The following is a 17,564-nucleotide window of genomic DNA, read 5'->3' on the forward strand; positions in this document are numbered from 1 at the left end:
GGCCAAGTAAAACTAGCAATCTTCTATTTCATATCTTCTAGCTGCATCCAAGTGACTCGTACATGCCCAATCTCTGTTTCTATGAAACCATAATGAGGTTTCACTTTTTCAATTTCCTCAATTGTTTGGACAAATAAGGATGGATCATTAGTACTAATAATCTAATTGATCCTTAGGGACAAATTGTGGTCCACCTCCTTTAACCAAGTCTTCTCTTCCTTTAGCTGGACAGGACCAATGAAACCTCCTGAAAACATTTCAAATTTATGATTTGAATATTCTTTCCTATAAAGTTGGGCTTTTCTTTTTATACCTGCTCCTTCCACTAAAAGAATATTCATCTCTTTTATAAACTCACATGTGGACCTTAGATTGTCATTCTCTTCTGCATCTGCATGGGAAGAACATGTGAGCTCTAACTCTTTACCTCTAGGCACCCACTTATTCAGGATTGGTTCCAAAGTGGCTTCTTCTTCTCTCAATTTGATCAAAATCTCAAGAATCCTCTTCATATTTATGTATACATTGGAGGTTTTGACTGAGTCAGCAAACTTCAAGATGGTGACTTTCACCTTCTCCTCATATTTGTTTGCATACAATGTCTGAGCTTGTTTCAATTTTTCCAACTCATGTTGGACATTTTCAGGTAATTGGGAACTAGAAGGCATAGGAGAAGGGGGATATTCAATGATGGGACTAGTAGGAGGGGGTCTTACTGGAGAGGAGGCTATCATGACTATAGAAGATTCACCGGGATGATATTGACCTGCCAATTGACTCTGGAGTCTAGCAATTATGTTGTCTCTATTGGCTATTCCTTCTTTAGCATCATTGTAAGCTTTTAAAATAGTCTCCAACTTCAATTGGAGATTAGTCTTTTCTTGTGCCTCTTTCTCTGCCACCGTAACACTGAATTTTGCAGTCTCTATGACTATGCTTGCAGCTTCCACTACCCCTGTGTCATGGACTCTTTTAACTATCATGCCTCCTAAGAGGCTATAATCTGATGCATCCTTCCTTCTTTTGTTTTCATCCTTCTTTAAAGACCACATGACAAGAGAAACATTATCTTTGCTGAATGTCACTCCTTCCGTAGGCTTTGTTTCTTTCCTCACTGCATCAAGCACTAAGGCATCAACTATATCCCATTCAGGGAGAATCAACACACCAGCCTTTGCTACCATTTCTCTTCCTTTCTCAGGGGTGATTGCTTTTAAATCCTCCATCATTTCTTTCTTAACCTCTTCTTCTACCTGAGTTGTATTTTTAAGAGGTTGTTCACTTTTCCTCTATTCACATCTAGTCTTGAATTGATCAATATTTTGCTTCCATAGAAACTGTATAAAAGCTCCTGATGTGACAAAATTACTATTAGCTAGGAATTCTTCACTAGCTTGCTTAACAGTAAGGTCCATTTCTTGGCCCTTTAACTCACCATCAGTCAAATCCATTTCAGCATTAGGTGGCTCTTTGGGCATCCCCTCTTGGGTCTCCTCATAGGTATAGGCAATCTCACTGAGACTCCCTAACTGCAATAATTGTTCAGCCATAGCTTGTTCATCTCCAATGTGGATAGGAGACTGAGATGGAGAATATTGAGGCTCATCTATTTCAATTTCCTTTCCCACTCTCTACTTCTTAGGGGAATCCTGGATGTCAATGACATCTTCAATTTTCCTCTTCCCTTTTGAAGTGGAAGGCTCGCCTGTCACTGGCATTATCATAGTGTACTTTGACCTTTTGTGCATTACATAGTCACCATGTGGGATATCTCTAGCAAAGGCAGGCTTAGCCAATACTATCTTAGCCTTATCAGGCTCATTTTGCATTATGGCCTCCCTCTTTTCTTTTAAGTTTTGCATGAGATCTTCAAAATAAAGAATCAAGAATTTTATTTTCTCCTCAAATGGATTGAAGCTAGAAAGGGGGTCATAGCCAGTGTCAAATTGGTGGATAAAATCAAGGGATTTCTTATATGCCACCCACTTCTCCTTCCTTGGTTCTTGCTCATCTAAGCTGAATTCATTTCTAATCAGATCTTCTAAGAATTGAAATTGATGTGGCCTACCTCTGCACACTACTCTTTTTCTGAACATGCCATTGGAAAAATCCTCGGGGTTTGCACATCTTGACATTGTAGTAGACAGCCTATATGGCTTAAAGAATTCTTCAAAAAATCTCCATCCACCCTTAGTGATCACAAAATGATGAGCCATGGTAATAGTTGGTAAAATAGTCCCTTTACCTCTATTGGTTAGCTCTGCTTCTTGTACTCCCCCAATTTGTCACAGGACTTCTGCAATCCCTATCTTCAATGGGACCTGATAGGGTAGTAAAAAGGGGGTGCCTCTAAATCCAAACACTCTAAAAATAGTAGACACATGGTACAAATATATGTCTCCCCAATTGTGAACAATCTTGGTATCCTCTACAAACTCCTTTGGTCTGAGAAACTCCAAAAGAGCCTTAGGAATTCTAGGGTTTTCTCTGCATAGAAGAATCCTAATTTTAGATGCAAAGCATCTATCAAACTTTAAATAACTTGCATCTTCTCTATCCCAAGATAGAACAGTACTCCATAATTGCACTGGTATCTCCTCTTTATCCTTGACCTTAATCAGGTCCATCTCCTTTCCAAAATAATCAGCCCCTTTGAACAGAAACATATGCATTAACATGGAGTACCATCCAAATGTCCTATCTACCCTACCATTTTTTATTCCTACTAGCCCTTTATGAATTGCATCAGCAAGGTATGAGGCATAATCAAATGTTATTGCTAGGGAGGGGTTTAGAATTTTTGCAATCATTAACATATAATGGGTTGGTATATTCTTTTCAGCATCCTCTCCAAAAATCTGGCATAATGCCCAATACATACCCTTAGCTCTCAGAGTGAATAGGTTGAGAGAGAATGGTTCCATTGTGCTGGGGCCTACAACTATTAACCCCCCTATCTTTACAAAGAATTCTTTCAATGGGCCACTTCTAAGATGATCCCTTTGTGTGTTGTAAACCTGGGCTAATGACTGAAAGTCAATAGGTTCTAACAAATTGGAGGACTCACTGAGTTTAAACACTTTCTTGAATTCATCTTCATTTATCTCAATCAAGACTGATCCCTTTATGTTCCTGATGCATCTTGCCACAGAGTCATAATTCTATGCAATCAGGGCTAATAGATCTACATCCATAAAAACACCTAGGATGACAAGCTTTCCTACATCCTGCTCCCATATGCCATTCAAAGGAGCTGGGGAATTCCTCTGCCCAAAACCGACTTTGAAGAGTCCTAAGCCCGACAATCCTATTTCAGGGTCCCTCAACCAATTACCCTTATCATAAAGGCCATCTCCAATTTTTAGATGAGGGTTCTTAGCTACTAGCTCTTTGGCATTAGCCCCAGCATTGGTGGACATGGTTAATTGCTCTAAAAAATCATCACAGATATTTTGGTCTTGGTAATTCACTTTCCCTGTAAATTCTCTTCTGGGTGCCATTTTGGTCAAACAATTATACCACTAGAAGCTAGCACGGACCTCTAATGAAGTAATTAACACAACAGTATTTGAGAACAAACCAAGAGTTATCAAGAAAAGCACAAGAAACCTGATTATTCACCTGAAGAAAATCGCTCTACAACAATTCGTTCTGCAACAATTCGCTCTGCAACAAACTTCGATGAAACAATACTTAGCAATCAAGTTGATGCAGACTCAAAAGGGCAAGTTGGCATTTAAGTTTTTAGAAATTAACTCCGCATGCTTCGGCTTTCTTTTCAGAATTGAATTTGCCAAATCAAATTCAAAACTGGCTCCAACGAGTCATAATTTCTCTATGTCTTTCCTCTGTTTTGCTCTTTCGCTACTTCGCAGAACATAAAACCCGTGCTCTTTTCTTTCGCGAAACAACGCTGGCCGTTGGATCTCAAGAACTTACATCGCCTTTATCTTCATTTAATCTCTTTGCTTTAGTGTCAGGCCCTACCTCCTTTTTGCCACTTCACGGAGTTTAACAGTCGTGCACTTTTCCTTCGCAAGGCCGTGCCAAGCGTTAGATCAAACTCAAATCACCCGGCCTTTAACTCCAACCGGGACCGTCAATCCTTTTAACTAACCACACCTCATCTTGACGGCTAACGGTTTTCACCATTTTATTGAGGTTAAGCTGCAGGCATCTTCGGGTCATGAAACAATGAGAAGCATTGGATCAATCTTGAGATGAATGCCTTTTAAGTGGGCCCTTTATCTGGGAATTACTTACCCCACTTGTTCTCTAGTTAATAAATGCCACATGGCAGTCAGCCATTAGCTCTGGAAACTCCTTTTGGTTCCACCCTTAATCCACCATATGTTCCCTTTTACTATTCCCGCATAACTGTCAGTTACACCTAGGCGGGCCCTCAACCACTTTTTTAAACCACGTGTCACACGACACATTACTATCAAGCTCTACAAAAAGCGGCAGCTATTATGCCACGTCACTCCTCCGTGTGATTTCCACCTGTCTTTCGTGACTTCGCAAACATTATTCTTCATTTGGCTTGCAGCCATGAAACCACGAGAACCGTTAGATCAAAATAGACCTGATCTTCTTTTAACTTCATGCCATGCCTATCCCTTGGGCCCATCGACCTTTTCGCTACTTCGCAATGACTAACTTGCTAGCATCTTATCTTCGCGAATTCATGCGAGCCATTAGATCTCAAGAACTTGCTCATTGTTTACTCTTTTTATGACAACCTTGCCCAGACCCATTTCATACCACCAACTGAGTGCCTTGTCACCACCATGTCATCGCCAACTGGGGTTACCACATTTACTACCACTCTTAGCGGGACCCTCCACCTTTTCGCTATTTCGCTGAAGGTATAGCTCGTGCATCTCCCGGCCACGAAACAACGAGAAGCCATTGATCTTTTTCCAACCCGATCATTCTTTAACCAAAGAAGACTGCTTATCTCTGGGACCCGCCAAACCCTTTCGCCACTTCACAAAGGTTAAAACACATTCAACTTGATCTCATGAAACCACGATGTCTGTCCGATTAGATGAAACTTGATCGGTGTTTAGCTTTGGTCCAAACCTATATGTCGGGTCCACCTTCACCTTTCGCTACTTCGTGGAAAATAAGTTTCGAGCACTTTTTGGTCGTGAATCAATGTGGGCCATCAGATCAATAGAAAATCACATGATACTTATAAGGCCCAACAAACATTAGAAAAGGCAGATTAAAAGCGAACAAGAATAAAATATTTAAAGGGACCACCTAGGTAAATGACAAGGGGAGAACAATTTTATGATAAATGGACCCATCGCTTAAGTGAATAAAGTAACGCCAAATTAGAAACCAAAAGGGCTTTTCTTAGGTATTGAAGCGACTTAAAACCTAAACCCTTAACCCCTTAGGATTTAAAACAAATTGAAAGAACACAGGCATACCGGACATAGAATTTTCAAAAAACCTAGCCATTTATGGACTGAGAACATCCATTTTTAAAACAGTGATAATAGGACCATCCCTTTCAGTGAGTCTTTTTGCACCGATAGTGTTATATCCTGGAAGACCTTTTCTTGTCGATGAGAACCATCTCCACTTTCCTCAATATCTTTTATAGATGGAGTTACTATCTTTGATGAGTCCTTTATGAAGTTCATCGGCGTTTGCTTTCTTCGATGCCCTTTTTATATCGATGAGACATCGTTGGGTCTCATCAATACTGTTCAAATCTTAGATACTTTGATAGAATGCTTTTAGAATTGTTTGATAACTTATGGGTTATTACAGTATCAATGAAAATGATGATTTCTTTCAAAGAGAGATGGCTTCTATCGATGAAACCATGTGTATCGGAGACATGCCTTTTAGTCTCCTCGAAACTCATTCTCATCGAAATCTTTTTGCTGTCCGCCAGGTTTCATGTCGAAGAGACTTTGGACTTTGGTGACTTCTTTTGTCCTCCCATCGAAACTCATATCCTTATCGATATCATTCATCGATTTAGTTTTCTTCTGTTTTATCGATATCAACTTTTTGATGAGAATGCTTCTTTTAATGAATCTTCTTTATCTTGCATCGATGATATTGTTTCTTCGAAAGCCTTTTCTCATCGGTGGGGGCCACCTCTACTTTCTTCGATACCTTTTGTTGGTGGGACCATCCCTTTCGGTGAGTCTTTTTGCACCGATAGTATTATATCCTCGAAGACCTTTTCTTGTTGATGAGAACCATCTCCACTGTCCTCGATCTCTTTTATCGATGGAGTTACTGTCTTTGATGAGTCCTTTCTAAAGTTCATTGGCATTTTCTTTCTTCGATGCCCCTTTTATATCGATGAGACATCACTGGGTCTCATCAATACTATTTGAATCTTAGATACTTTGATAGAATGCTTTTAGCCAAGAAAGAAGTCCTTATGATTGGGTCCCGCCAAACCTTTTCGCTACTACGCGATAGGTAACTTTTGAGCATGTTGAGTTCATGAATCCACGCGGGCCATCCGATTGACTAAGAGTTGCATGACAATTACAAGTAGAAAAGGCAATTTAAAGGCAAATAAAAATTAAAACATTTAAAAGGACCGCCTAGGTAAAAAACAATGGGGGGAACACTTTGCATGACAAAAGGACCCATTGCTTAAGTGAATAAAGTAACATGGAAATATAATTAAGGGTTTTTTCTCAGACATTTTGAAAGTGATTAAACCTAAACCCTAAACCCTCTTTAGGACCCAAAGCAATAGAAGTCACAAGGCCATACCAGACCCAAGAATTTCATTGACTTAGCCAATTATGGAAAAGAATACCCATTTTTTAAACAGTGATAACAGTAACCTCTGAACCTTTATCTCTTCCCTCAAAAATGAAACTTGCCATTTGAATTCCTTTCTCATATTGATTAGCTTAATAATATTTGTTCAATGGTTTTTATCGTTAAAATATTACCTTCCTTTTAGATAAATTAGTTAGATTCTTATTATGTTGAAGAACATTTAGTTAGTTTTCTCCTTCAACTGAAGTAGTTATGTTTTATTTTGAAATGCTCAATTTTTTATCTTAATATAGATCACAATTTATTTTTTTTAAGTATAGAATTAATGGAATATTACATATGGTATCAGAGCAACCAAGTTCGACATTGAACCTTGGGATTTCCACCTATAAACAAAACTATATACATATGCAGGCGCACCATGGTTGAGATAATATGCATGCGCACTATGTACAAAACTATATTCGCAAGTAAATCTTTTATTCAAATCCACAATATGAAACATAGAGTTTTACTGGAAGAACACAAGTAACCTTATCTCTTTTAGATAATATCACAAGTAACTACCTACAGAAAGATGCAGTAATCCACAACAAATACACAAAGGAAAGACGGCTGATTATATTATGTATGTTCGCAAAATGGTACAATAGTAAGCCTGAGGCTATATTCTACTTCTTCTCTAATGATCCTTATTGTTATAAAAGTTCCCTCATTTATATGAGGGTATACATTGTCACCAAGCATTGTGGCTTTTCAGCACATAACTATTAATTAGCACTTTTGTTAACAAACTGGAAGATAAAAAAGTTCAACATTCCTATGTGTTCAATGTACTTATCATCTTTATACATTAGAATGCCATTGTTTAGTGTCCTCATGTCGCTTTCTATCTGGAAATGATTGGATAGAATATTGTTAACACAAAGTGACAAATCTTTGTCCTGATCCAACTCTGCTACTACTCGATTCTTGTCATCACTAAACTTTTGTTTCCATTGTTCCAATGATACTAACTCACCATTACTGTAAAAAGAGGGCACCCTAGGGGTATTCCCATCATCCAGCCTTTGATGCTCTTTCCTTAATTGATTTTCCAATTCATCATGGGAGTTCAAGTGAGCCTTGGCTTCAATTTTCTCACCTGGATTCATCAGACTATTGTCATTCATCAAGCCTTCCAACCAAGACCTGAGCCTTTCATGCTCTTTCACAGCTTTGACTATTCCATTGTATGTCTTCCAATAGATTTCTGCAACCTGCATCATACTTTTGAATCTATGGTCAATGACCTCAAGAACTAACTTATCCATCTTTTGTTGTTACTTTTTTAGTTGTCGAGATGTCTTTTCAACCCTGTTCCTCCAATACATAGAGTCTGTCAAGGCATCCATGGCATCTCTGTCAACACCAAATGTCATCCCTGTTTGACTGGTACCTATATCAATCTGAAGCAATCTTGCTTGCAGCCTCTATTTTTCTTCGTCGGTTTTCTCATATAGGCTTTTGTATGTACAATTTTCTCAGACCAGAAACTCTATCTGATCTTGGTTCAGTTTAGCGACATCCAAATTTAGTTTGGCAGTTATTCTAGGGTCAGACTTTCCAACCTACTGCACCATCAAATGTCCAAAAGCTTCTTCTGTAGCAACCAATATAGGTCTTTTATCTTTGGGATAGATAGCCCACTATAGAAGAGCCTTCTGATCTGGATCATATCCTAATCCTCTAAAGAGTTTATCAATCTCTTTTGGCAGCATTTGCCTACTTGGGTCCTGTCTCTTGAGGAATCCATCAAACAACAAGGCAGAGTTCATGTCCCATCCAGATTATAATAGCACACTAGCTTCCTTAAGCAACTATCTTCCCTTCTCAGGTGTCATTTCTCTCATCACAAGATCCATCTCCTCTTGTAACTTTTGAAGTTGCTGCTCTTCTTCACTATTTCTCATGTTATTCCTAATTTGAGATCCTTTATGTTGATAGAGGAATGCGTTGAACTTCTTGGAAGCAATGAAGTCACTATCAGCAATGAAATCCTCATGCTCCAGGAATCTGATGTCAGCCACTTCTTAGACATTTAGTTGTCCTGTTGCCAAGTCTATCGGTGTATCCTCTGCATAACCAGGGGGGTAATCCTCTTGAGGAGTGAATGAAATGATGGCAGATGTGGAAGAAGGAGATATATGAGCCAAAGGCTCTGTATTCCTAATAGTATCAATGTAATCCCTAAAAACATGAGGCACGACTCCCTCAAGTATTTCCAATTCATGCTCCACAAGTTTGTTGGCCAACTCCAAGGGGTCTTCAATCTTTTGTAGCATGTTCTCATCCATTTTCCTTCTATAAAGCTTCCATTTATAAGCCTGCATTGCTTTCTCAAACTTTATTCACTTCACTCTGGCCTCTTCTCTGCCATTGTTCTTAATGAGGTCATCCGGTAGGTAAGATTTATGCTCTCCAGCCTTCAGCTTTTTTGATGACTGGGCTATCCTTATGTATCCTTCAGGATCAAAATTGGGCCTTGGATCCCCCATAGCCATGCCATAATAATCCAATTTTGTCTGCAGCAGGCCATAACTCTTTGAACTTTTCACAATAAAATTTGAAAAATACTAACCCAGGTACAATTGATTGTTTTCCATGGCTTGCCAGATGTTCTGTACTCACTAGTGATAGGGTCATAATTGTTTTCCAATGCCTTCATGAGCTCCACATTCATGAATAAATTAGCCACAACTAACCTTTCTAAGTTCAATCGCCATAAATTGTTGATAGGTTGAGCAGAAACTCTTCTGTTGTACCCATATATGAATAATTCATACCCTCTCAACTCTATCCATATGTCTCCAAGATCCTCAAACTGGTCCTCCAGGCCTTCCTCATCAGCTCTAATCTTCTTGGACCTCAAACTGGATGATGGGCACTGGTCAATTAGGTCCTGGGCCAAAGAACACCCTTCCCTTTTCTGTCTTTTAGGTTTTTCTTCTGCAGTGATAGGTTATTTTCCCTTTCTGGTCTTATTAGTTTTAGAGGATGATTCCATTTGAATTTTGTAAAAGAGGTCTGTGTGCAAACAACTTACTTGGAATTACTGAGCTTTATCTATGAATTCGCCCAATTCTTGCTTTCAGTTCGTTGCCTATGAATTCCTTAATGTTGTGCCCTTTGATGGTTGATCCACTACTTATGGCGTATTTAATCAGTTAGTAATGGCGCTTTGGACAACGGTCACTCGAGCACATGTTTGAATTTAATGGCGATGTGACCTTCCCTGGGATTTGTTTATGATTTTCATGGCAATCAATAATCATTTCGATGAGGATATGTCTTTCGATCATTTGTTTCTTTAGTCCATCGATCTATTTGTTTCTATCGACAATACTTTTGTTTCGAATATTACTTCAATCAAGTATTTTTTCCCTTCATCGAAATACTGTATTCGGTCAATATGGCTATCTCCTCAGCGAAACATATTTGATATCCATCAGGTCTTATGTCGAAGAAACCTTGGGCTTCGATGTCCTTTATTTTTCCATCAAAATACTTATTTCATCGATATCACTATGCCTCATCGATGAATGAGTCTATTATCTCACCGAAGCTTTTCTTTATTTTCCCTTGTCGTTCTTCACCGATAAAGTTACATCGGCAAAACCACGCATATAGAGAACATGCCTTTTAACCTCCTCGAAACCTATATCCTCATCGATATCTTCTATCGATGTAGCTTCCTTTTGTCTGATCAATATTATTCTTTCGATGAAAACACTCCTTTCGGTGGGTCCTTTTTATGTTGCACCGATAGTATTATTTCCTCGAGAACTTTTCTCGTCGATGAAGACCTCTCTGCTTTCTTCAATATCTTTTGTCAATGAAGTTTAACCTCCTCTAAACCTATATCCTCATTGATATCTTTTATCAATGTAGCTTCTTTTTGTCTGATCGATATTATTCTTTCAATGAAAACGCTCCTTTCGGTGGGTCCTTTTTATGTTGCACCGATAGTATTATTTCCTCAAGAACTTTTCCCGTCGATGAAGACCCTCTCTGCTTTCTTTGATATCTTTTGTCGATGAAGTTATTATCTTTGGTGAGTCCTGTTGGTGTTTCCTTCCTTCGATGGCTCTTTTATATCGATGATAATTATTATTTTTTTATAAAAATGATCAAAGTCAGAATTACGACGAATACCAAGCTTTCAACCGACGACTTCTTTGACCGTCAGTAGAGTCCATTGGATTGTCGAATTTCTGATGGGCATGGCATCATCGACCAATCTGACATTGAGTTTTTGACGGTGGATTTTGTCGACACTCCGATGAAAATTTGTCGAAAATCCAACAAATGACCATCGGAAATCAGCTCCGAATGTACTAGTGCGACAAAGTTCCACTTTCTTTGACTATGGATGGAACTGTTACCAAAAAATTACATATGCCAAATTTGGTTCCCTAATGAAGCCTTGCATTATTTTGAAAAGGTCCAAATCATGAGCAAGAAATCAGAAATACACCTTTTTCTCTAACTTGTTTGCTTCATGTGCAGATATAGAAGAAGCAATGCAGCATGTGGGTTAAAATGGGCTCTCGAAGAGGTTGAGCTCAGCATGCTGATTTAAGATTGCCAAAATCTCCCTACCACCTAATCAAGTAGTGACAAATAAGGACTCAAAGGTTTTCATGCATCAAGCTTAGAGATTTTCATGACAAATGCTCAGGTGCAGGTCACATATAATAGAAGCAGTTTCAGTCGCCAGTCATGAAGAACATTTATCCCATATTGGTAGTGGGGAGGAACTCTTTAGCATTTAAATGTAAAGCCACACACATATCAAGCGTCAAAAGCTTGAAAGATTTTGGCAAGAGATAGCTTGTGGCTTGGTGGACCCTGTGCGCGTGCATCTCAAGGCATCCTAATTTTGTGATCGGCTGGCAAGAGAGACTAAAGAGAGAGCAAGTTGAAGAAAGATCAACGATGATGCGGGTGATCCAATAGTTGTCTCTATGTCACAATGAAAATATGCACATCGGGTTATCGCCGTGACTTGGTGACTGATGACATGGCAGAAAAGAGAGTATAAGACCAAAGTTGAGGTGGTGGTCCAGTGGCTGGTGACATGGCACGGATGGGTGACATCGAGTAGACCTTGGCCACGATGAGTCCCGAAAAGGTTTCATCAAAAACTCAGTTCCATCGACATCAAGTAGACCTTGGCCATGATGAGTCCTGAAAAGGTTTTGTTGAAGGCTCAGTTTCATCGACATAACAATATCAATGAAACTACAAGTTTGATGAGACTGGTAAATGGCTCGCCAAGGGATAACTTTGGCTAAAAGAAGGATATCTGATAGAGAAAGATGTGTTGCAAGCTCGACGGACAGGTGGTGCCCAGGCAGATCTCATGAGCCAATCAGAGGGTGACACATCTTGACACGCTGCACAAGAGAGAAGATCAGTCGGTGCTAAAGATCAAGCAAGTTTAGGAAAGATCAACGGTAGTCTAAAAGATCTAAGGGGTATTCCTATACTTCTATAGAAAGAAGCTCATTGATTTTCCCCTGCGACTTGGCGACAAATCACGTGTGGAAAAGGTGAGCAACTAAGAGGTTAAAGATAGAGTAGTTTGAGGACAGATCGACGGCCATCGCTAGACCGCATGATGAATATACTCGATGATTATCCCCTGCGATATAGCGACTATTGATGTGGTGGTAAAGGTAGCACCCAATTGGATCCAAAAGAGGTGACATGTGGTGACACCATGGCATAAGAGAAAGTGCTCAGATAGGCTAAAGATCGTGCAAATCTGAAAGATCCGAAGGTTGTTGCTAAGGCGCAAGGAAAAGTTGCATGCCCAGTTATCGCTGTGACTTAGTGACAAGGTGGGTCCAAGTCCAGTGGTAGGCCCAGATAGTAGACAAAGTGGACCCATGAGCAAATCAGAGGTTGACACATGGCAAAAAGCTACAAACAAGCAGATGTATGTATTTTTAAATTCAACTTTGAACTTGAACTTTGAATCAGTTCAAAGTGGTTCAACGATTCAAAGTGGTTCAATGGTTGAAAGTGGTTCAATGGTTCAAAGTTCATTATCGTTGCTCATTCTCGTGGGCCTGGGATGAAGAGAGCAACATGAGAGATAAAAGAAAACAAGCAGAGATAAAAGCAAATGGTGGGGCCCACTAGAAAGTAAACAAAAAAGTTAAATGCAAGCAGCCATGGTCAATGCAGGTGATCCAGTGGCTGGCAATAATAAAAAAATTGCATGGTGGACTCAGAACTGGTTGTTTGAATAGTGAAAATCCCACCAAGCAAGGAGATGATTTCTACATGAAAGATTAATGCAGATGCTTATTGATTATCTGAATATGCAAGTGTTACATACTATTGGAAAGCTCACGAAATAGGAAGATCATTTCCACAATTATTTTTTAATAGAAGTTTCAACATGGAGAGCAGTTGCCAGAGAATGCATAAGATTTTCTTAGTGGGATTTCTTTTTAATATAGTGACAATTCAGTTCATCATGCAACTTTCACATGGGGATAGCTATTTTTCGCATTTAGATATGCAGATTTTTAAACAGGAAGATCAATGGTAGTCCTTTTGAGCAGTAAAGATTATTATTTTACAGTATTGTACATGATTTTTTATGCCATTTTTAAGGCAGATTCACCCAACGCTTTTCTCATGAAGTGTTTTTAGGGTTTTTGAAGGGCATTCATCATGATTTCTATATATTCTTTCTCTCCTTTTTTCCCCCCGTTTCTTTCTTTTTTGCATACACACTTTTGCAAAAAGGCATTGTAGCTCAACAGTATTTTGAGTTTTTGTAACAGTAGCACTCCTTTATTTATAAGTAAAATAGCAGTAGATTTCCTTCTTGATACTTCTGGTATTATCTAGTGAATGAATGATTTGATAATTTCCTGTGATTTTTGTCCTCTAATTTATCTCATTCAGTCAATTTGTGGTGCAAGGAGATACATGTTAGTTGCAGGTTCTAGTTTCTGTTAGTTGATTTTAATTGCTTGAAGTTGTGAAAACTTGTTGTTTTCCTTCATGCGTGCATTAAATTCATCCCTTTCTAGGAAATTTTTATGCAACTACATGTTCAGTTGAGTTGTGAAGCAATCAAGGTTGTTTGTTGAAGGTTTTGTGAGTTAAGCAGGTTGTAGATCTTAGATAAGATATTTGGTGCATCACCTTCATTACATGCAATCCTTCTATCCCTTTCTATCCCTTTTCTTATCAATAGTATTTACAAGAGATTCACCAAACAGGAAGCCGACCTGATCTCTGGAGATTCACCTTCACTTTGAGCAACCCATAGGCTTGAAGGTGTTTCCATGTTTCAAAGGATTGCTTGTTTTCGAACTTAGCATCAGAGGTGCAATCCTCAGTGACAAAAGTTTTTGGCATGCCTGATGGGACCTCTTTGGATTGTTTTAATCCAAAGCTTTTCCACATACTTCTAATTTTTGGTGTGAAAAATAGAAAATCCAGCCTTTGGAGGCAAGATCTACCAACGCTTGGCGACTCTAAGTTATAAATCTACTAGTTTCAGTAGTCTAAGTGCTAGTATGATTCAAAACAATTCTAAATTTTTAGTTTCTAGCTCTTTATATGAATAAAGATGTCTAATTTCCAGGGACAGTATAATTACCCACCTCCGTATTATGAGAATTCTATCCAAAATGCTTCTTATCAGCAATACCCAAATAGCCATACTCTTGGTTTTAACCCAAATAGCCATATTGCAGCTAATAACCAGCAAGTTTATCCTTCTTACCACCCACCCACCACAACTCAGTTTGCATGGCAACCTAACCCAGCCTATAATCAGCCTCGGGGAAGTTTTATTGATGCAAATCAGTATGATTCAGAGCTTAGATAGATCAAGGATATGGCAGAAAAGCATTTCAAAGACCTACAATCCATCAATAGTATATTGTAAGGCTATGTTGTGCATATCGATGAGACTAACAATAATTTAGATCAGTAGCAAGATGAGTGGGCTCATCAAGCCTATCTTCATGAGCAAGAAGAGTTAGATTTACAAGCTCAATTTTATGAGAATAAATTGAAGGAACAAGGTAAAAAGTTTGCAAATCAGTTGGCAGTCCAAAAGAGACAATATGATGAGAAGCTCACCAAGTTAGAGGTACAATTAATACCTCCTCTTTCATTGCAAGATTTTGTGCTTAAACAAGAAGAAGGCCCAGCTGGTATTTTTCCAAACCTTTTCTTTGGTAAGGAAATCCATTCGTTTAACACCATGTGTTTTATGCTTAGTGAGCCCACATATGAGAAAATTCAGCCTACAATTGCTCAAGAGAAGCCTTGTGAAGGAACTTCACAAGTTTATTTGATTGAACATGTTGAATCTCAAGAGTGTTGTTATGATAGGCAAGACACATTAAAGCAGCAAGATGATAATATCGAAGAGGATGAACTGGTTTATCAAATTTATCTTTGTGAACAAGAGATGGAGGACCAAAAAAGGCAGCATGAAGAGCAACTTGCAAATGTGATGGAAACAAAAAATGAGCAAATGAAGGCTTTATCAGTTCAATTTCAGAAAGATCAGATTCTTCCAATGCCTAGTTTCGGCCAAGAACCTCCAGTAATAGTAGCTTCTCCTACCAAAGAAAAGGTAACACATGCAGATAATGTTCAATATGAAATACAAAAAAGACAGTTTAAAGAAGAGATTCAACAATAGATCACTACAAAGGAGATGCAGATGAGGTTATTATCTGCCAATCAAGAGACTTCCAAGATCAAAATACCAAGTTTCAAACATAGTGAGTCTTCTAAATCTTGTAATTTTCAAATTCCTAGTTTTAGGAGTCCTCAATCATTTCAAGAACCTATTATTGAACAAGTGCATCCCTATAAAAAGATCATTCAAGAAGATCCCATCATAAATCAACCTATTAAAGAAGAGCCTCACAGATTTGCATTCCCAAATTTTAGACAACCTCTTTTAGTTCAAGAGCCTCAACAATTCATTCCTGAAGAACCCATTGATATCTTGGTTCCTCAAGATATTAAAGTTGAAGATCAAGAAAAAGAGGTACTTAGTGAAAATAAATTAGATCTCTCACCTATTAAGATGCATGCTTATGATATTCAAGATGATAGGTTAGATCTATTACAGCAAAAAGAAAAGGTTATAAATGAAGAACTGCAAGTTCAAAATCTAGAAAAGGTTGATAATTGTAAACTTCTAACTAATTTGTTTGATGAGCTGCCACTTTTTGTGAAAGATGAGGAAAATGAACTTCAGATTGCACCCATACCAACTTCACCACAACAAGAAGAGGTTCAAAACATTGTTGTTTTGATCGCACAAGAGATCTACAACAAGGTAGCAGACAATCCTCTTCCTCGGTAGATTGAAAACAATAATGAAGAGGACTCTTTCTGGGATGATTTAGAGGAAACAAAAAGCAGCATTGTTGAGCAAGTTCAGGAGGTTGATCTAGATGCAAATTTGGTTCAGGTAGAGAAAGAAAATCAGCAAGACACAGATTTCCAAGATATGAGTGCTGAAAACAATCAACAAATTACAACAAACAATACTCAGCATAGTGAAATTGACCAAGAAGTGAGTATTTTCTCAAACATCATTGAATATTTTTGTTCTAATCTTGCTAATAACTTGATACCTTTGGAAAGAAAAAAATTTGATCAGCATACACAGGTGGAGGAAACAGTTCTGGTTCAAGACATAGTTAACCAAGAAGAAACCAGCAAGGGGAGCCCAAGCTTCGTTCATACAAGGGGATGTCCTATAAGATATCTTTCCAGATTGGAGGCCAAAAAGACAATACAAGATGAGCTTATGCCTAAAAATGAAGCTTCAGTAAAAGGTTATCATCTTACCTATAACCTCACAAATAGTAATATATATAAGCAAACAAAAGAGGTAGGCCATGTTATTTTCATACTTACAATAGTCTTACAACATTATGTGAGGCACCTCTTCGTACTATATTTCTTCTCAATTGTTCATAAAATTTTGAAACATCCTAAGTTGGGAAGAAAAGGATGTTATTTCTCAAAACTAGTGAATGGTTTTGTATAACCAAGTTTCACACTTGGTTAGGGTAGGATAGAGTAGTTTTTCAGTTTGAGTTCAATTTTTAGTTTTGGTTTTTCAAGAAGTGCAGTTTGTACAGTGTGCAGGCTCAGTTGTATGCAAAGCCTTTGTAGTTTCCTTTTCAATTTTGTTTAGAATGCTGAGATGCAATTCTAGATTTTGAGGAAGATAAAATTGACTCAATACCCAATGGATATGCTAGGCTACTAGATTCTACTATTTAGCAAGCAAACACCCCTAAGAGGTTGCCAAAAATGTTACCAAAATTTTACACATGCCAAATTTGGTGCCCTAATGAAGCCTTGCATTCATTTTGAAAAGGTCCAAATCATGAGCAAGAAATTAGAAATACACCTTTTCTCTAACTTGTTTGTTTCATGTGCAAATACAGGAGAAGCAATGCAGCATGTGGGTTAAAATGGGCTCCCGAAGAGGTTGAGCTCAGCATGCTGATTTAAGAATGCCAAAATCTCCCTGTCGCCTGATCAAGTAGTGACAAAGAAGGACTCATAGGTTTTCAAGCATCAAGCTCAGAGATTTTCATGACAAACACTCAGGTGCAGGTCACATATAATAGAAGTGGTTTCAGTCACCAGTCATGAAGAACATTTATCCCACATTGGTAGTGGGAAGGAACTCTTCAGCATTTAAATTTAAATCCACACACATATCAAGCGTCAAA

The sequence above is a fragment of the Cryptomeria japonica genome, chromosome 2 (assembly GCF_030272615.1).
Source record: "Cryptomeria japonica chromosome 2, Sugi_1.0, whole genome shotgun sequence".
NCBI lineage: Eukaryota > Viridiplantae > Streptophyta > Pinopsida > Cupressales > Cupressaceae > Cryptomeria > Cryptomeria japonica.